The sequence below is a fragment of the Schistocerca serialis genome, chromosome 7 (assembly GCF_023864345.2).
Source record: "Schistocerca serialis cubense isolate TAMUIC-IGC-003099 chromosome 7, iqSchSeri2.2, whole genome shotgun sequence".
Taxonomy (NCBI): domain Eukaryota; kingdom Metazoa; phylum Arthropoda; class Insecta; order Orthoptera; family Acrididae; genus Schistocerca; species Schistocerca serialis.
In genome coordinates this window covers 279,592,439-279,614,480 of record NC_064644.1, presented here as the reverse complement: position 1 = coordinate 279,614,480, position 22,042 = coordinate 279,592,439, and the positions used below count along the sequence as shown (strand labels likewise).

At 40.7% G+C, this 22,042-nt stretch overlaps 1 protein-coding gene across 1 annotated transcript in view; it reads left to right on the top strand.

Annotated features, from left to right (window-relative positions):
- Positions 1–22,042, top strand: part of LOC126412635 (facilitated trehalose transporter Tret1-2 homolog) — a 203,978-nt gene that overhangs the window by 85,937 nt on the left and 95,999 nt on the right. The window contains exon 2 of the mRNA XM_050082312.1: positions 7,296–7,431. The gene's annotated coding sequence lies outside the window, so the exon portion shown is untranslated. The remainder of the gene's footprint in view (positions 1–7,295; positions 7,432–22,042) is intronic.

Below are 22,042 nucleotides of genomic sequence, written 5' to 3'. Positions count from 1 at the left end.
ACGGTGATCTGGCAGTGGACAAAAGCACAGTGAGTCGTTGAGCAAAGCGTGTGTCATCATCGCGGCAAGGTCAATCAAGATTGTCTGATCTCCCGCGTGCGGGCCGGCCGTGCACAGCTGTGACTCCTGCAATGGCGGAGCGTGCGAACACACTCGTTCGAGATGATCGACGGATCACCATCAAACAACTCAGTGCTCAACTTGACATCTCTGTTGGTAGTGCTGTCACAATTGTTTAACAGTTGGGATATTCAAAGGTTTGTTCCCGCTGGGTCCCTCGTTCTCTAACCGAACACCATAAAGAGCAAAGGAGAACCATCTGTGCGGAATTGCTTGCTCGTCATGTAGCTGAGGGTGACAATTTCTTGTCAAAGATTGTTACAGGCGATGAAACATGGGTTCATCACTTCGAACCTGAAACAAAACGGCAATCAATGGAGTGGCGTCACACCCACTCCCCTACCAAGAAAAAGTTTAAAGCCATACCCTCAGCCGGTAAAGTCATGGTCACAATCTTCTGGAACACTGAAGGGGTTATTCTGTTCGATGTCCTTCTCCATGGTCAAACGATCAACTCTGAAGTGTATTGTGCTACTCTTCACAAATTGAAGAAACGACTTCAGCGTGTTCGTAGGCACAAAAATCTGAACGAACTTCTCCTTCTTCATGACAACGCAAGACCTCACACAAGTCTTCGCACCCGAGAGGAGCTCACAAAACTTCAGTGGACTGTTCCTCCCCATGCACCCTACAGCCCCGATCTCGCACCGTCGGATTTCCATGTGTTTGGCCCAATGAAGGACGCAATCCGTGGGAGGCACTACGCGGATGATAAAGAAGTTATTGATGCAGTACGACGTTGGCTCCGACATTGACCAGTGGAATGGTACCGTGCAGGCATACAGGCCCTCATTTCAAGGTGGCGTAAGGCCGTAGCATTGAATGGAGATTACGTTGAAAAATAGTGTTGTGTAGCTAAAAGATTGGGGAATAACCTGGTGTATTTCAATGCTGAATAAAACAACCCCTGTTTCAGAAAAAAATGTGTTGCATTACTTATTGAACTGCCCTCGTATGAACAGAAAAGACGTCGGAAGGCAGAACAGTTTGTGGAGCAGGTGAACGTGTTTATGACAGAGTGGAGAAAGGGAAAGTTTGGAAGAGTGACGAATTCAAGTCCTATATGAAATATCTTCTTCAGCACTGCAGGAGAGAAAACTACCGCTAATGTGTTGTGGTCTGCACGTAGTTTTGGAGTATTACTGAATTCACTAAATTACATATACTTTCCATCCTATGGTCTGATGTCTTGTTACTGATTTCTCTCTGTTAAAATGCCACTTGTTGTAGAATGCAACGTTTTGTGTAGAAATGATACAGATCACAGTTTTTGTTTAAAGATCGAGTGTTATTCTAAGCACAGTTTCGTGCGGTTTCGAGCTTTCGAGGTGAATGTTGTCTCTTGTTAGATACCGAGAAACAAACTGCATCTGTTTTAAGCTCTCTTTTTACAAATTTTGACAGGTGGTAGTATGGACCAAAACAAGAAAAAAAATCCACTGAACAAGGAATCTAAAATGTATACCTTATGAGCTGTTAGCAGTTGTTAACCTAAGCTTCTGCGGAACACTTCCTTTCTACCGAACAAACGCACATGGCTCATAATTGAAGTAATTCAGTGTGCATGATTACCTCAAAATTGTTTTCTTGGGTTTCCACTACTTCCTCCAAAAATACGGAAAGCGATGAGCTTGCAGTAGAAGAGATTTGTTTCATAGCATCTAAGATGAAGAAATGCTCACAGCTCTTAACGACCCATTTTAGACCTCGTGCTTACTGGACTTTCTTCTTCGAAAGACCGTTCCTGTCATATCCTTGAATACTGATCATTCCCCCTTGAACACACTCTGTCTTAAATTACACTTCTTTAAAATGCCGGCTAAATACGTGAAAGTCTCGATGAACCGGAACTGAATCTTGGCAGTGTCCACGTCTCCAAAGCGAGGAAGACAAATAAATGTCGAAGAGTAAAATGTGTTTATTACTTTCTCATTATAGATCGCAGAGGACAACATATTTAAATAATACCGTATGGAAGGAAATTTCTACGCTGGAGGCGCAGAAATGAAACTGAGATACTACAACACTTGAAATATGGAATGCTTTATTCGAATTATTAAATATTACCAGATCTTAAATATTTACTGTTCCTAATGAAACACCCACACTACTCACAGGCCGGCCGCGGTGGCCGAGAGGTTCTAGGCGTTTCAGAACGGCGCGACTGCTACGGTCGCAGGCTCGAATCCTGCCTCGGGCATGGATGTGTGTGATGTCCTTAGGTTAGTTAGATTTAAGTAGCTCTAAGTTCTAGGGGACTGATGACCTCAGATGTTAAGTCCCATAGTGCTCAGAGCCATTTCAACCATTTTGAAGTACTCACAGATGCTTAACAGTCACTGATGCTTAACAGCGTGTTGGTGAACCTTTGGAGACATAGAGCAGCGATTTTGCGTGCCATGCGTTCGACAAGCCTTGGTATACATGCAGCAACAGATGTGTGCCCACAGATCACGTAATTCCCGTAAATTGCATGCTGGTGGCTTCTGTGACGACTTTGGAGTCTGCTAACATCGCAGATGTGCTCCATCGCGCTTACATCAGGTGAATCTGGCAGCCAAGGATCAACATGAGATCATTCACATGCTACTCAATTCACAGCAACCATATTCCGGATCAACGACACGGACAACTGTCCTGCTGGAAGATCCCATGGCCACGGGGATAAACATGGTTCGTGATCCGTCACCGCTTTCAAGTCCACAGCTCTCAGGATATCATCGAATATTGCCACCACCGTCCTAAGTCCGTGATGCATTTTATAGTAGCCGTTCGCCAGTAAGAAGGCGACTGAGAATACAACTATGAATCAAGTCTAGTGTAAACATCATTCATCCGAACAATCGGCACTTTTCCATTGATCCACGGTCCAATCTCGGTGATCCAATAAGCACTGACTTCTTAATTTACGATGTCGTTAGATGAACATAAAACCATGCTTCGCAACGGAAGTTGAAAAGGGCCTTACATACTATCGGCTTTTAGTGTTCCATACCTCAGCCAGTTAAAACGGAACTCTCATAGGAATTTCTATGTCAATAAATTCTTTTTCCCTCGTCGGGAAGTCAGATGAAAATGAAACCTATCGAAAGAAGAAAAGCAGTTTCGTCAAGTTTTTAATACAATAATCGAAATCTCGATATCCTATCCAAGTGAACTCAATGTTAGTTTATATTCGTAAAGGTAAGACTGCAGCACTTAATTCTGTCATTGATTTACACTTCCGAAAATCTGTCACTGAGGTAAAAACACAAACCTCGCCGTCAATTGATTCTTTGGTGTTGCACGTTATTAACGGCACCCTCTATTTCTTCTCTGGTGTACTATGTCCTCACTAAGATAAACCTCCTAAATAAACCCTCGTACTAAGCCGAACAGCCTCTTAAAACTTTAAGATACGATATCTCTGTTTTCCTGATCTGATTTTGCTGAAATAAAGCCTTTACTTGCACCAAGCTTCGCTGACGCTATGTGAAAACCCCATCAAAATTAGTCTAGCATTTGTGGAGATTTTTGTTCACACACACAAACAGACTGACAGACACTACAGTTTTAAGTAAAACTTTAAATCAGGATATCCTTTACATGTGATCCGATTTTGGTGAAATAAAACCTATACGTTACCTCAATCTACGCTCTCTTTACCTGCAAAAATCCCATGCAAATTCGTCTAGCACTTTTGAAGATTAGAGTGTTCAAACAATCAGACAAAATGGTTTTATAGCTTTATTATTAGTGTAGATGATGTGCCGAAAGATGTGCTCCGAAATACTCGTGTCGACAGATGTGTCACAGACGGCTTCCTATCCGGATGTGAAGGAAGGGAAGCCCCCATCCTCCACGTTGTGTGAGGACGCATTGCCCTCCAATACGTTGTAGTATAGCGTTACTTGCGCTATCAGTATCATTCGGACACGTTCCATAGATACGCGCGACAGTAGTCCACGAACAGTCGATCAGATTGGTCGTTTCCGAGGTGCGCTTTGCCAGTGGTCGGCCATGGCAATCTGCCCTATTGTCTAAGTCATTTAAATCAATGGGTTCTTCCTTTTGCGGACCGTAACTTCATTAAAATCTTTACCCAATAGTCTCTTTACCGCCTTACTTACATTCCTTATGACGTCAGTGTCCTCAATAGAAGCAAAGGCTACGTGTAGCGCATAAATGAGAAGGAAGAACCGCTGTTGTTTGATCACACGATTGCTGAATTGTCACTAGAACACTTACATCCATTTATATATGCATACGACAGAGCTATTTAAAGTGTAACGATCACAATAACAGTGATCATCGGGTGTAGTTTAGTGTTAGAATTCCAAGAGTGTGCCTTCCTAAAAAGAGAGAAACAGAATAACGCTTCCTTCTAGATAAACCTCGGGGCTGATTATGGAGGTGAAAGAGAGAGAACGGAGCTCAAACAGTATGTTACCTGCAGTCGTTCTCCGCTCTCACATATCTCGATTAGCACAGGACACGGGTAAGTTGCAATGTTTCGCAAAACACTCTTCCTAAAAACCGTAAGGATGCATGCATATTATAGATGTAGATTCTACGGAAAACTGTATTGGAAGCCCCCTTCCCCCCCACCCCCTAACACACCCGTTCACATTTTGAGAAATGGACTTAATGTGGGAAAAAACGCTTGAGATGTTCAGCGCACTTAGAGCTGGATGCCACTTCGGTGAAGCACTTGAACTCTGCTCAAGTTATCGAGGGATATTCTTGATTTAGTTTTTCCGTCATTACCTTCAGTAGTTTCAGACAAACTGTACAGAGTTATTTTGATAATTATCCACTCAAAGTACAACTCAACCTTAATCTACTCCCGTGCTTTCTTGCGTCCACTCATGAATCAATAACGCGTGGTGCCCTGCATCCAGCATGAGACGTCGAATTTCGTCCTAGATAAGAAAACCTGGTAGCTCACTCTTGATATTTAACTGAAGAAAAAATAGCAGACTGAAATAAGGCTTAATCACCTCTTTGATATTGATCTAAAGGAAACCAACCAGACTGAGACTGAAATATGCCATAACTTAAATTAATGTGAGGTAATCATCACTGTACATCTGAATTACATTGAACCAGTACAAACTTCCTCTTTCCCAGTTATGGCGAGTAGATGGTTCTGCTTTGAACTGCGTTTCATATCGGTGTTAATGTATCTATAATGACCTAGGACGGTTAAGAACGGTCGTGACATTAGAATGTTAAGCGGTCAAAATATTTTCAGCATACAGTATAGGATAAGACGTGATGGGGGAACACTGCGTTGGCCATTAGTCAGTTAACTAAGGAGATATATCTACTACCGTATTCCTTCCAGACAGCGATGGAAAAGGGAACAGTACACTGTTTGAAACGTCGCGCTACCAGGAGAACTTCGGTATGTGGTATATTTAATAACGCTCATACTTTAGAGAAGTTACGCACAGAGATATGATTAAGACTCAATAACTTACTTGCACTTTAAAAGGTATAATTAACATCTCAGATTTCTATGCCCTTCTGTCAATATCTCTGAGCGATTAAAACCTTGTTAGGTAACACTGAAAGTAGACGTATATCAATGAGAGAAAATAATACATTTACATTACTACGCTGCATTTCACTCGTAAGTGCCTGGCAGAGGGTTCACCAAACCACTTTCATTACATTTCTTTACCGTTCTACTCTCGAGCAGCATGCGGAAGAAAGCTAAGACGTAAATGTTTCCATCCAGACCTGACTTTTCTTACGTTATTACAACGATCATTTATCTCTAAGTATCTACTTGTCAATAAGATGTTTACGCATTCCATGGAACGGTTGGTGATGGAAATTTCGGGGGAAAGATCTTGCCGCAATGAAAGATGCCTTTGTTCTGATGATAGTCCTCCAAACTCACGCATCATATTCGTTACACTTTCTTCCCAGTTTAGCGATAATGCAAAACGAACTGCCCTTGTTTGAACTTTTTCGATGTGCTCCGCCTACTCTGTATACAAGGATCCGTGCCGCGCGGAGTGGCCGCCCAGTTTGAGGCACCTTGTCAAGGATTGCCCGGCCCTTCCCACCGGAGGTTCGAATCCTCCATCGGGTATGGGTGTGTATGTGTGGTTCGTAGCGTAAGTTAGTTTCAAATGTGTGTAGGTCTAAGGACCGATAACCTCAGCAGTTTGGTCGCTTAGGAATTCACACACGTTTGAACGTTTTGAACGTATGGGTCCGTATCGCACAGCAGTGCTCAGGCAGAGGACGGAAAAGTTCAGTGTAGGCAGTATCTGTGGTAGATTTCTTGCTTCTTGCGAGTGTTATGCCGATAAAACGCAATCTTTGCTTTCCTTTCCGCGCAATATCCTCTGCGTGATACTTCCAATTTAAGCTGTTCAGACCGTTACTTCCTTGGTATTTAGTTGAACTGACGGTCTTCACATTTGCGTGATTTATCGTATAACCGAAATTTAAGGGATTACTTTATTACTCATGTGGATGACCTCACACTTTTCATAATTAAGGGCCAAATGACACTTTTCGGGCCGCACAAATATTCTGATGAATGAATTTGCTATTGGTTTGATCTTCCGATAACTTAACTAGAGTTTATGAATGAAAATACATAAGCCACTGATGTAATATTCTATAATACTTATTTTTTTATTTCACAAACTGGTTTTCGTCTGTTACGCCCTCGTCACATACAAAGACAAATACGTGGTGCAGTGAAATTTCCAATAGTTGTAAATATATCAGCAGGAACGTCTGTGGAGCAGTAAAGCTAGAATATATAATGATTTAAAAATTCGGATCTATCGTATAAACCGTGAGTTTTCAATTATATATTCTATGCTGCTGCCTCGCCCCTCTAACAAGATATGTATCTCGTTTAGCGAGCAAGCGTGAAAAAAGTGTCTGTTTCCATGCTACGGTTTCCTAATGTGGATTGTTGTCTAAACTTTTCGGATTAGCAGCTTGAATGGTGTACACATTTTAGGACATTAAGAAGTGGTTGAACTATAGTACCGAAAGCCAGAAGCGCCAGAAATACAAAATCTCGTGTTTTCTTAAGCACTAGATACTTTTAGATCCATGAAGAGGAAATGGTGAGATATGTAACAAAAACATGTGAACTACTCATTAGAATATTAAGTGTTTTACTGTCTGATTCATAATTTTGGTACTTTTGGTATTTTCAGAGTTTAATGGGATATTACATATAGAATAAGAGTCAACAAACGTAAGAAAAGTGCGAATGATGAACGCAATCTGACATGGATGGAATGAGCACTGGGGAAGGTGTTATGCGATTAAAAACCGAGATTTAAATCACAAGTAAGTATAAATATTTTGTTTCTCTTTGATCTGTTTTACAAATTACTCCACATTATATTAAGTTGTCTGAATCACCAGTTTATGACACAATTTTCTGGCCTGATTTTGTGGAAAAGAACAATACACTGAAGAACTGCAATTTCCTTCCCTTGGCATGTCTGTTAGTGTCCAACCGATGTCTATGTCGAGGTAACGGATAAACTCTATGATAACAAAACTCTTGACGTCAGTTTGGACCACGTGATCAATATTACTTAGCTATGTTGTTAGTGAAGTATGTGAAGGAGTTAATATTATGTGACCGAGATTTGTACAACAAGGATGTGCCACGTTACCTTTTGAAAAATCACAAAAAGTACTGCTGTAAACTTAACGTTACAATCAGAAAAGAATTTGTCATTATATTTAGAACAATCAAATGAATCTTAATAAATATGGATTTGACCTTAGATAAAATAAGACCAGAGAATCGTTACAACTTTCTCAGTGGATGCGAAGAACAGCGTTCAGAAAACGTCGCATACTGATATCATCGAAGTACAATGAACTATTAGCCACAGACATTGGTGTATGGACCGATAATTATGTCCAGTCGATAGACGGTTGATTATTTTCTGTATCTTCCAGAAATATTTCTTCATTATTACGTTCGTAAATAAACTCCGGTGGTACATATCCGAATGTCGAGAGTTCGAGTCCTCGATTATAAAATCGTCATTGCTGCTTTATATAAAAGTATATATGTTAAAGAAAAGGAAAAATCTGTAAGAACGATCCGTGGTTGGTTTTTGGGGGGATACTGACATTCGATATTTCCGAGAAGTACATATGAAAATAATGATTTGATTAAAAATAAATTTTAGTAGAACACTTCATTAAATCGGAATAAAAAGTAGAAAATAGTTTCTCAATGACAATACAGATTTCTGACTGCATATTCTAGTTACAATGTCTTACGTGTGCAACAATAATACCCTCAGGAAAGGATTTCAGAAGATCTCAATATTCCATTCACATTCAGCTCAGTAAATTTTACAAGCATTAAATAATAAAATTTCGTGTGTTGATAATTTCCATGATCTATCTAAGACCTTTGACTGTATGAATCACAGTATTCTCCTAGATACACTGTTGTTTTATGGGATTGATGACATAGCCAACCAATGAATGATGTTATATCTAACCAAAAGAATGTAGAAAGTTGTACTTAGTAACTGAACCAATGATGTCTGGGGACATTATTCTGATTAGGAAGAAATCACATATGGGATTCCCTTATGCTCAATCTTAGGTTCGCTGTTACTCGTCATGTATGTAAACATTCGTCTGTTAATATACAACAAGCAGAATAAGTTCCTTTAGCAGACGACACTACTATTGTAAATAGAAATGGTAAATAACGTTCTTTAGCATATTATTAGCTGGTGTTCTGTTTTACAAAGACACACCACTTTCATTTCTGCACATGTCAATAAGCTGTGTCCATACTGATGAGAATTTAAACGGGAAACGTATGTTCTGGAAGTCCTAAGACGACTTAGTTCAGCCAAATTTGCAATTACAATCATTGCAATTCTTGCCTAGAGACAAATCAGTAAGTTGAAGTATTCTGCATATTTTGATCAAATAATGTCATATAAAAAATAATCTGCGGTAATTATATTTACGAAAGTAAGTCTCAGTTGTTAAAATACATGCTGTCAGAATAATATGTGATGCCCACCCATGATCCTCTTGTAGACTTCTGTTTAAGAACTTGTGTGTTCTGAGTACTGGTCCACAGTTCATTTCTCCCCTCATGAAGTATATTGTAAGTAATCCACTGCAGTTCAAAACAAACACTTACGTATACAACTACAATACCAGAAGAGAAAATGATATTCTTTACTCCACATTAAGGTAGTCTTTAGTATAAAAAGTCTGGCTGACAGCAAAGTAAAATTTGAAGCCAAATTAAAATAGTTTCTCCCTGACAACTGCTTCTCTTCCATAGGGGAATTTCTATAACTGTAATGTGTAAAAGGTAGTGGGTAGGAATTAGTATCTCATATCAGCATGTACCCATACTTACAAATTAATTTGCAATGTGAGTTTAAAATCACTCAATCTACATCATTATGATTTATTTTGCAAATGGTCTACGCAACATGAAACTAAATAAGTAACCAAATAACTAAATAAATGACAAATATACAGACTGCCCCAAAAATATATCTTTGTGAATTTATAATACGAGGCCTATTCAGAAAGTAAGCTCCGATTGATTGCCAAATTGAAACCACAGTGAACATCAGAAATGTTTTACTTGTAACAATTAGCTACACTTTTCAGCTACTTCTCTACGTAGTCGCCGTTCTGACTTAGACTTTTGTCATAGCGTTGTACCAACTTTTCAATAGCCTCATCATAGATGGCAGCCGCCAGTGCTTTCCGCCAATTCTCCACGCTGGCCTACACCTCGTTGTCTGTGTCAAAATGTTGTCTTCAAAGACAGCGGTTCATGTGGCCAGAGATGAAACTCAGGGGGAGACAATTGCGGACTGTATTGTGGGTAATCTAACATTTCCATTTGAAAACGATGCAGGAGCATCTTCATTGCCCCTGCAGAATGCGGCTGAGAATTGTCGTGAAGACGAAACAGCACGACAGTTATGTAATGTTAGCTGCATAGCTTCAGGCGAAATTTCTCACCAGGCCCTCGTACTTGGCGGCAGACACTATTTTCTAGACATCTTTACGCACTCACTGCGAGCTCAGAAATGAGAAGAGCAACGTGATGCTAACTGGGGTTATACTAGAGACACTACCCAACACATCTGTGCAAAGCTTTATCGGATTTTCTTAGTCGTTTCCATTTCGCGACCGATCGGAGCTTACTTTCTGGACGCCCCTCGTACGTATGACAATACATGTAATTTTTATAACGTAAACGTGGGGCACATTCAGTACATAACTGATGCACAAATAGTTCACCTCCTACTTATTATCTTCATTTGTTGCTTAAATCTAACAAGTATTGTCACAGACATTAAAAATTCACAAGAAAAATTTTCGCAGTGTATTGTAAATTTGTTTTTATTTAAGTAATATTTTCTTCTTTTTAGTCTTGTGAGTGTGTGAAATTTCTTAGTGAATTTCAATCGAAATGTGTGTCTCATTGCGTATTTCTTTCTGTTACCTACTGTACTGTACTGTACTGTACTATACTGTAGGAGTTCGTTCTGTATATGACTCAAGTTTCATTGAGTTGTTGCTTAGCAGTGACATATCATGCGAAAGTTATTTTCGTTCTTCAGTTTCGCATACTTGCGTATTATAGGACTTAAATGGTGTAGCATTTTGAAATGCAGCACGAAACACAACGTCGTGTAGAACGACAAGGAAAACTGCGGAAACAGCTTATGGCGGTGTCGAGTAAGCATTCCTTCGTGTGATTCTAAAATCAATTACTAGACGGAAGTACCGAGCGAAACATATAATGAACATAACCCTCTATATCTAACACTCTCCCCTATATATAAAGAACCCAGCCAGTGTCCGATTCTGCTAGTGGGGCGATCCAAGGGAAACAATGAATTATAGACGAGCGTAAGCATTTTTCCATATTGTAATTTCATTTCTCCAAGAATGGGGCGTTCTGGCATTGATAAAAACGCCACATCACTAAAGGAATCAAGTATGAAGTTCTAAATAAAACAAATGAAATAATTTAAATTTTAAAATATGCTTTGATGAAGGATTTTCTAAGATTTTTGAAACTACTTAAATGATTTTACACACAGTCGTAATGTAATCGTGGATTATATGGGGACGTTTGTGGTGTATGAAAATTATCATGTTCAATATGGAAGAGACTTCAATATACCCTGTGTCCAACCGGTTAATGTAATGAATCCAAAAGTGTTTGAAGCCTGGAAGGAGGTCTTGGCAATGAATGAGTTGGTATACTACGCGACTTGGGGAAGTTAGGGCGGATGCACTTTGTAATACAGTGTGAAGGTCTTCCAACGTTTTCCAGATTTGCCAAATATTATGGTGAGACTGAGATACTGACGACACTATCATAAGTTGAGATGCAATCAGTGAGTGCATAGCTCAGGAACTGTAGGGTTACACATTAATTGCGGCCTGCTGAACACGAACGGCCGCAGGTCCCTTCAGAGCTCATTCAATGTAAGATGCTCTCCACAGGAGATGTGACGTTCCACAGGATGTCACTTTGAATCACTGGGCAGCATCTTCTGTTAAGTTCGTCTACAGCTAGAACTTAAAATGTGTATATTTAATCTCTCTGCTGTACCTTCTTGTCACTGTAACTGCTAAATCTATGCCACTATTTCTACTCTGAATTTAAGTGCTAACGCTTTACCCTTCGATAAAATGGCTACTGACATCCCTTTAGTAAACTGTTATGCTCAAATGAACTGCTTCTTTAGTAAGCTCCCTTTAATCTACGTAAACCATATACACCCACAGTGTCATTCATTCATACAAATACAAGTACCCTGGGTAAACTTTTCGTAAAATTTGGTCGTATGGCAATTGTGCCTTACGCACAAACTGGCAGTTAACACTGCGATATCCGGAGTAAGCGTTATGTTGCAGATTCTGCAAATAACAGAATTTTTATATTACGGCGCATTCAGTGTAGGACCTTTTTACCCCCTTCCATAATGGGTCAACAATGTTTTGCATGAGAGAAAGTTTTCTGTCCTCGCCGTATCACACTAAACATTTTGCGCTAATTATAACTGCAGTGCCTTCCTACGTTATAAACTCTCATTCTAATTTAGCCTATTAAATTAAAACGTTTCCTACAGCGAGAAGTTAACCCTGAATTTCTAACAGTTTAAATAGTTACTATCAATATGATAATTAACATCAGTATTTGAGATTGTACTGTGACAGTTTTCTCCTCATCCATAATGTTTTTAGTTTTATCTTGATTCAGTGACCGGCGATGTTTTTTTCATTACCCTGCAGACATCACCAGATGCAGCGGTGAGATGTTGCATGATCTGAGCTCTTCTCACGTCGTAGTCACTCCCTGTACATTACCACAAACGGAGACTCCTGCACAAAGTCCGCTATAAATTATAGGTTGTCTCTAACCCTTTCGGTCAATCCGAAACAGGTTATATTGGGTGCACAACCGATTATATTGGGATAGGCAACCAATGGTCGGAAATCCATGTTTAATATGTTATGACCGTACACAGCGTACATCGCGTAACAGCGACGCTCATAGTGATTCTTCAAAGTGACTACTGCCAGTCTCAACGCATGGGTGGCAACGGCGTATGCCGCATTCTCTCATAGATCCTTGGTGTCCGTTGTAGCAGGAGACTAACAGCTTGGACCCCAGAAAGCAGATCTTCATCCGTTTCTACGGGCATTTCATACACCAACGTCTTGACGTAACCACTGAGGAAAAAGTCCTGAGATTTGAGATTCTGCGATTGCAGTGGCCATGCGACAGGACCTCCGTTTCCAATCCAACGATGAGGGTTGTTGAGGTGCTCGTGGACATTACATTGGAGCGGGCTGGTGCACCATCATGTCGAGACCATATGCTTTAGCGGACAACAAGGGGTACACATTCCAAGAACTGTGGCAGTACAGTTTACCGGAACCCCAGGTAATGTGTACCAGTTAAACGTGGTGGCAGCAAACAACCTGGGACAAGCCCCCCTGTCCCCCTCCCCGTAAGTTGACACCTACGTGGGCGTCGTGGGGATTGTCCTAACTCCAGACATCGCTGTTGCGGCTGTCGAAAACATCATAACGGGCTAACGAGGCCTCATCAGTGAGCATACAAGCTGTACGAAGCACGGAAATAAGGCGCCGCAGTGGGTAGTCCGTTGAATAAAGTGAAGGAGGGCTCAAAACCTGTCGGTCCCAGTGCTTCCAAACGTTCTTTATGATAGCGGTGTAATACTTGTACCACCAGTACTCTCTAGTCTCAACACTGTATCCTTCGGAGAGTGCGTTTGAAAGCGAAATTGACGGGTGCTTATTGTTGGGTGCTCGGCCACACTATCAAACCCCACGTCTTTAAAGTCTGGGGTTCGGACATGTGTTTGGCGAGAACCTGGGACGGCTGTCTGTAGCGTGAAAATCCCCGTCTCTTGTAGGCTGATTTCCACGGAAATAAACTTCTTCCAATTAGGATGAACCCTGTTGGTGTGCTGTGTAAATTCGTGCTGTGTTACGGGCACATCCCGCTGCACCGTACATTAAATGCATGTCTGCCCACTCTCGTGACGCGTAACATTCGATCTCTGACTTCACAACGGACACATCAGAAGCTGTCTAATGCAATGGACAACTAACACCAGGGATGATAGTGTTTGTGCGGCACAGGTTAATGTGCCGGTGCGACGCACTCGGTCGTCACATGACACTCGTGTTCTGAGCTAAGCTGTGTACAGTATGTCTGTTGTGGATCGGGGATGTACCCTGTTTATCACCCGCTACCTGTTCCAGTGCACAACAGACACCCAGGATCTTAATGAGAGTGCGGCAGAACTGTACGCGCCATTGCAATTCATGCTCTGAGACCGCCCGTCGTCGTTTTGTACAGTTGCTGTGACCTATGGGTTTGCTATGAGGTGTACGCTGTGTGTGTCCATTACACAATAAACATGCAATTCCTACCATTTGTTCCCTATCTCAATATAATCGGTTGTGGAACCACTATCAGCTGTTTCAGTTTGACCCAAAAGATTTGAGACAGCCTGTGTACGACTGATACAAACAAAATTATTGCTCCTCCATGTTCTCACTTTTCTGCATTTAACGGTTCCTTCGCAATAACACCCTAGCCCCAGCTGACTTCATAATCCTGTTTTGCTTAGACACGGATTGTATTTTCCACCTAACTGGGAGAGTACGAGAAAAGTAATTTACTGAAATGTATTACATTATACAAACATCTACACCAGAAACATTTTTATAAACAAGTCTACTACGTAACATAATACGCCAACAAATTAATGTCATATGTGTGGGCAGAAATATGTTTATAAATAAGATGTAAAATTTATGCTCTCCGAAAATAAAATTTGTTTCGTTATCACGTTCAATACTGATTTATGATCAGTGCCAACATTGCCAACGTCGACGTTTAGAATCACTTAAATCTTTATTTCACGGAGCCATTCTATTGATCAGTTCTAGTATTTATATCGAAATAAGATACAGCGAGTCAGTTTCCACACTACCAGTTGATAATTTGTTTTTATGTGTAGCTACATGAGACCACCTGCAATTTTCACGGTGTGCCAGAAGTTCACTTCGTTTCTGTATATGCTTCCAAATACACAAACAGATAAGTGCACGATCGCACAGAATTTTACAAGTAGTCCAATACTTATTCTTGGGTTGTAGGAGCACATGTGAAGAGGTTACGACGTGCTCGGTGCACTAAACAGCGATTCATCCTTACGGCGGGCAGACGTAGTCACCTGTAACCTAGGCGATAAGTTTGGTCTCCATCACGTTCTAGTGGAATCCAGCTTCGGTCAAATGTCACATGCGAATGCACCCCAAATCTGTATATTGAACAATTCGGCCTACTAGGCAAATGGAGACAGACATGAGGCTTGTTTAAAACTCTCTTAGATGGTGATATTAACGTCTCACATGAGTACACGGCATTCCTATTTCATTAACAGTTTCGGTGACCCGCCCTGCGTGGCATGGTAGCTCGGAGAACGGAATGTTGCCGACACAATGCCTTACGTGTTCTGGCTATCGGCGCCATCTAGCCTACGTTTTGTTTGCTGTCGAGCCCGATATTCTCAGTCAGTGGCAACACTCTGTAGTGAGCGTTGGACAAGAGGTAGCCCAAGTTGCCAATTTTACCTTCATTTTCGGTCGAGCCTGTAGAATGTGAAGAACATGGTAAATCATAAGCAGAAATTTCATCCTCGCATTCAACTGGAAAAAAAATGATAATTGTGGAACATGAAGTGAAAAATTCTATAACAAAATTATGATATCGAATACACGATATTTAAGCAAAACATATGGCGAACAGCGATAATAAAAGGTGAAACAAAATACGAAGGGTATGCATTTTAATCTATATTTGTTACAAATTTACGGTGAACAGGAAATAATATCCTCTTACGTCCACGTCTGTTTCGAGGCATCGCTATAAAAATAAAATTTGTGTGTAATCACGGTTAATATAATTATTTTATAGATTAAGAACTATAAATTGAAAGCAAATGCACTTACGTGCACACGTTTCATCACAGAACGCTACAAAGGTAACCAACTGCTACATCTCAACCAAGACTCACTGCAGAGTACCCGGACGCGGTCTGAGGCAAATGCAAACACGCACAGTAAACAAAACATAGACTTCACACTGCCAATAATCAGAATAAGGTAGGCGTGGCGTCGATCATCTACCGCTTCCCGAGTTTCCACGCCTGGCGGGGCGGAGGCGCCGACCGTGTTGACAGTGATCCTCCAACATCTGACGCTGTTCACGCCCTTTATCTTTCCTCCTTCATTTGGTAACAATACTAACCACGAAGAACGCTAATGCATTCTGGTGGTCGTTCTATTTGTGACACAGAATTCCTACTCTAATCTCTTACATACACGCCGACTATGCCTTCTGGGAGCATCACTTTTTTTGTCAGACAGTGTACACTGATGTGACAAAAGTCATGGGGCAACATCTAATATCATGTCGAGCCTCCTCTTCCCCATCCAAATGTGGCATGGACTCAACAAGTCGTTGGAAGTCCCGTGTGGAAATATTGAGCCATGCTGCCTCTATAGCTGCCCACAATTGGGTTCAAAAAGATGGTTCAAATGGCTCTGATCGCTATGGGACTTAACATCTGAGGTCATCAGTCCCCTAGAAATTAGAACTACTTAAAGATAACTAACCTAACGACATCACAGACATCCATGCCCGAGACAGGATTCGAACCTGCGACCGTAGCGGTCGCGCGCTTCCAGACTGAAGCACCTAGAACCGCTCGGCCATATAGGCCGGCCCATAATGGGAAAAATTTTTCCAGTGCAGGATTATGTGGTACAGTAGACTTCTCTTTTATGTTCCATAAACGTCGGGCGATCTGGATGGCCAAATCATTCGCTCGAATTGTCCACAATATTCTTCAACCCAGTTGCGATGAATTGTGGCCCGGTTACATGGCGCATTGTGATCTATAAAAATTGCACTCTGTTTCGGAACATGAAGTCGTTGAATGCCCGAAATGGTCCCCAAGTAGCCGAACATCGGTTTAGTTGGATCAGAGGACCCAGTCCACTCCATGTAAACACAGTATACACCATTACGGAGTCACCATCAGTTTGCACATGAATTGACAACTGCACTCCAGGGCTTCGTGGGGTCTGCGCCACACTCGATCACTACTGTCAGCTCTGTTAACCGAAATCGGGACTCATCTGACCAGGCCGAGGTCGAACTGTCGTCTAGTTTCCAACTGATGTGGTACAGAGCCCAGGAGAGGCGCTGCAGGCAATATCGTGCTCTTAGCAAAGGCACTCGCGTCCGTCGTTTTCTACAATAGCCCATTAACGCCAAATTTCCCTGCATTGTCCTAACAGCGACTTCGTCTTAGTCTCCAATTGATTTCTACTTTATTTCAAACAGTGTTGGTTGTATTTTAGCACTGACAATTCTACACAAACGTGGCCGCTCCCTCTCGTTAGCTGAAGGCCGTCGGCAATTGCATTGTGCGTGATTAGAGATAATACTTGAAATTTGGTATTCTTTGCACATTATTGATGTCGTGGACCTCGGAATACTGAATTTCCTAAGGATTTCCAAAGTGGTATCGGCCATGCGTCCAGCTTCAACTACCGTTCCGATTTCAAAGTCTGTTAATTCCTGTCGTGCGGCCTTAATCTTGTCGGAAGCTTTCTTATATGAATCAGCCGAGTACAAAAGACAGCTCTGCCAATGCACTGCGCTTTTATATCTTGTGTATCGATACCACTACCATCTGTAAATATGTATATCGCTGTCCCATGACCTTTGTCACCTCAGTGTATTTAATTGTGAAGATTGGATTCTATCTTGATCAGACATAAATTGTTCTTGTTTTTACGCTCAAACACGTTTCGGGGAAGTTTTATTACCGTCAGTGGGTGCATTGAGTTTATTATTACCTAGTATGGGCACTTATGTTACAGCCTGGTATTTGCAGTACATGTGATATCGTACTCCAAGTAGTAATTTTTTTATACCGCTTTTTCAAACCTCTGTGTCGCCTATGCGATCTAGCATCCATGACGACTTTATGTTTGATAAAGACAGAACCATTAATCAATAATTATATATACTTATACTTTAATACATAGTTCTCTGAGTTAAAGTTTGTAAGAATTAATATAGGAGTATTAGTGGCTGGCACAACCCACATTGCCAATGAATTTAATAACTAGAGAGAACGCTTTTGACTTTCAAACAACACATGCTACCAAATAACCACAAAAGATTGATATATTAAATGGTGCAAGGTACCGGGAAGAAGTGATTTCAGCTTAGCCTTGGAAATTTTGTTTGATACCTGCCAGACTTTTATCGTTTCGCCTTCAAGATCGAGAATATTTTCTTTCTACATATAGAAATATATTTTGAGAACCTCTGACAGTTTCAAAAACGTGGAATACAGTTTTTTTTATCTTGTAACTTGACATCTGTTCTAAATAATTTTCTTTAGGGATTCCCCAAGTAGTCAATCAACGACCAAGAGAAGTCTTTAGCCTGTCACATTTATTGTTCACCTACATGCAAACGAGATTCTACAGATGTGTCAACAAATGAAGTCACATAGAGTGTGGTACTATTATTATTATTATTATTATTATTATTATTATTATTATCATTATTATTATTATGCCAGATCCTTGCGATGAGGAACTACCGGCAGTATATCCAGAAACAGCACGGTATATACCATGGCGGAAAGAAGTTTGGGGGTAAAAAGGAAACTATATCACTTATGACCTTCTGTCCCATTGGATATTGGAAAATGTATGCTTACGTCGTCAAAGCAGTAAACAAAGACTTCCTCCGTGCTACAATAAAAATGGTTCAAATGGCTCTGAGCACTATCTGTGGTCATCAGTCCCCTAGAACTTAGAACTACTTTAACCTAACTAACCTAAGTACATCACACACATCCATGCCCGAGGCAGGATTCGAACCTGCGACCGTAGCGGTCACGCGGTTCCAGACTGAAACGCCTAGAACCGCACGGCCACACCGGCCAGCCTCCGTGGTACAGATATGATCCTCACAGTGCTGTACAAAATTAAAATTGGAAAATATAGTAGCATGGTAGAAAAATAATCGATATAATAGCCAATTACTGGAGATTGATTAATAAAGCTGCGCAAGCTAACTTGCTTGCAAACATCAATGTCCATAATCTGCAAACACCTGCAAACACTAGATGGCCAAATATAGGGACTGGGAAATCGATATAAAAACCATATGGAAACGGAAGTATGTACACATCATCCCTATGGTAATATCGGACACCCACGTTGTCCAAAAATGTACTGTGAACAGTCTGCAGGACCTAGACCTATAACTTGTAACGCAATAGACAGAATCTAATTTAGAATACTGCACGATACAACTATGTATGTATTCTTTGTATTAGAGGGAAAATGAATTAATTGTATCTTTACCCACTTTTGTAAAACCAGTGATTGTTTCTCAGATGAATTCATGCTACCTTCTGAAGTTTTTCTTTTATGATTAAAAGTAGAATTGAAACACATAAAATGAGATGATTTGATAATGAGTTCATATACAAATGTCAGAAAAAAGTAAGCATAAGTAATTATATCCATATTTAAGACTTTATAAAATTAACTACTACAGACACTTATGACAGACACTTTTTATATGAAAAAAAAGCAAACATTGATTATCACTACAAAACTTTTAAATTGATTTTTTTATGGACCCCTTAGTGCATTTAGATATTGTCTTAATTGCTGTCTGTAATTATAACTAAGTTGAAATATTTTTATCAATTATGCCTGTACTGGTTCACATAGGTAAAAATATGGTAAAGTATTGGGGACTGCAACAGCAAAACCTGTGCAGTGTGTGGCGCTGTGAGGGAAGCTGAGCACCAATAAAGTACACATATGTGTTGGAAGACAGGTAGAAAGTTGATCATATGAGCATGTACACTTCTTAGTGCTGCACAAGCTTTTATTTAAAGATTATCCAACCACAAGTTGAAACCAGAATGGCATGGAACCCAATAGGGCACAATTTAGGACTTATTTTATTACAACAAGCAGGTGCCAACATCTAATATTCTGAACAACTGGACTTACTCGTTGTTGATTTTGTTGTTGTGGTCTTCAGTCCTGAGACTGGTTTGATGCAGCTCCCCGTGCTGCTCTATCCTGTGCAAGCTTCATCATCTCCCACTACTTACTACAACCTACATCCTTCTAAATCTGCCTAGTGTATTCATCGCTTGGTCTCCCTCTACGATTTTTACCCTCCACGCTGCCCTCCAATGCTAAATTAGTGATCCCTTGATGCCTCAGAACATTTCCTACCAACCGATCCCCTCTTCTAGTCAAGTTGTGCCACAAACTTCTCTTCTCCCCAAACCTATTCAATACCTCCTCATTAGTTATGTGATCTACCCATCTAATCTTCAGCATTCTTCGGTAGCACCACATTTCGCAAGCTTCTACACTCGTCTTGTCCAAACTATTTATCGCCCATGTTTCTCTTCCATACATGGCTACACTCCATACAAATACTTCGAGAAACGACTTTCTGACACTTTCCTCTCTACTTCGACCATCATCAGTTATTTTGCTCCCCAAATAGCAAAACTCCTTTACTATTTTAAGTGTCTCATTTCCTAATGGAATTCCCACAGGATCACCAGACTAAATTCGACAACATTCCATTATCCTCGTTTTGCTTCAGTTGATGTTCATCTTATATCCTCCTTTCAAGACACTGTCCATTCCGTTCAAATGCTCTTCCAAGTCCTTTGCTGTCTCTGACAGAATTACAATGTCATCGTCGAACCTCAAAGTTTTTATTTCTTCTCCATGGATTTTAATACCTACTCCAAATGTTTCTTTTGTTTCCTTTACTGCTTGCTCAATACAAACACTGAATAACATCGGGGAGAGGCTACAACCCTGTCTCACTCCCTTCCCAACCGCTGCTTCCTTTCATGCCCCTCGACTCTTATAACTGCCATCTGCTTTCTGTAGAAATCGTAAATAACCTTTCGCTCCCTGTATTTTACCCCTGCCACCTTTAGAACAGGAGAGTATTCCAGTCAATACTGTCAAAAGCTTCCTCTAAGTCTACAAGTGACAGACACGTAGGTTTCCCTTTCCTTAATCTATTTTCTAAGATACGTCGTAGGATCAGTATTAACTCACGTGTTCCAACATTTCTATGGAATCCAAACTGATCTTCCCCGAGGTCGGCTTCTACCAGTTTTTCCATTTGTCTGTAAAGAATTCTAGTCAGTATTTTGCAGCTGTGACTTATTAAACTCATAGTTCGGTAATTTTCACATTTGTCAGCACCTGCTTTCTTTGGGATTGGAATTATCGTATTGTTCTTGAAGTCTGAGGGTATTTCGCCTGTCTCATACATCTTGCTTACCACATGGTAGAGTTTTGTCAGGACTGGCTCTCCCAAGGCCGTCAGTAGTTCCAGTGGAATGTTGTTTACTCCCGGGGCCTTGTTTCGACTCAGGTCTGTCAGTGCACTGTCGAACTCTTCCTGCAGTATCGTATCTCCCATTTCATCTTCAATTACATCCTGTTCCATTTCCATAATATTGTCCTCAAGTACATCGCCCTCTACACACTCCTTCCACCTATCTGCTTTCCCTTCTTTGCTTAGAACTGGTTTTTCATCTGAGCTCTTGATATTCATACAAGTGGCTCTCTCTTCCCCAAAGGTCTCTCTAATTTTCCTGTAGACAGTATCTATCTTGCCCCTAATGAGATAAGTCTCTACATCCTTACATTTGTCCTCTAGCCATCCCCGCTTAGCCATTTTGCACTTCCTGTCGATCTCATTTTTGAGACGTTTGTCCTCCTGTTTGCCTGCTTCATTTACTGCGTTTTTATATTTTCTTCTTTCATCAATTAACTTCAATATTTCTTCTGTTATCCAAGGATTTCTACTAGCCCTCGTCTTTCTACCTACTTGATCCTCTGCTGCCTTCACTACTTCATCCCTCAGAGCTACTCATTCTTCTTCTACTGTATTTCTTTCCTCCATTCCTGTCTATCGTTCCCTAATGCTCTCCCTGAATCTCCCTACAACATCTGCTTTAGTCAGTTTATCCTGGTCCCATCTCCTCAAATTCCCAACTTTTTGCAGTTTCTTCAGTTTTAATCTACAGTTCATAACCAATAGATTGTGGTCAGAGTCCACATCTGCCCCTAGAAATGTCTTACAATTTAAAACCTCGTTCCTAAGTATCTGTCTTACCATTATATAATCTATCTAAGACCTTCTAGTATCTCCCGGATTCTTCCGTGTATACAACCATCTTTCATGATTCTTGAACCATCTGTAAGTTATGATTAAATTATT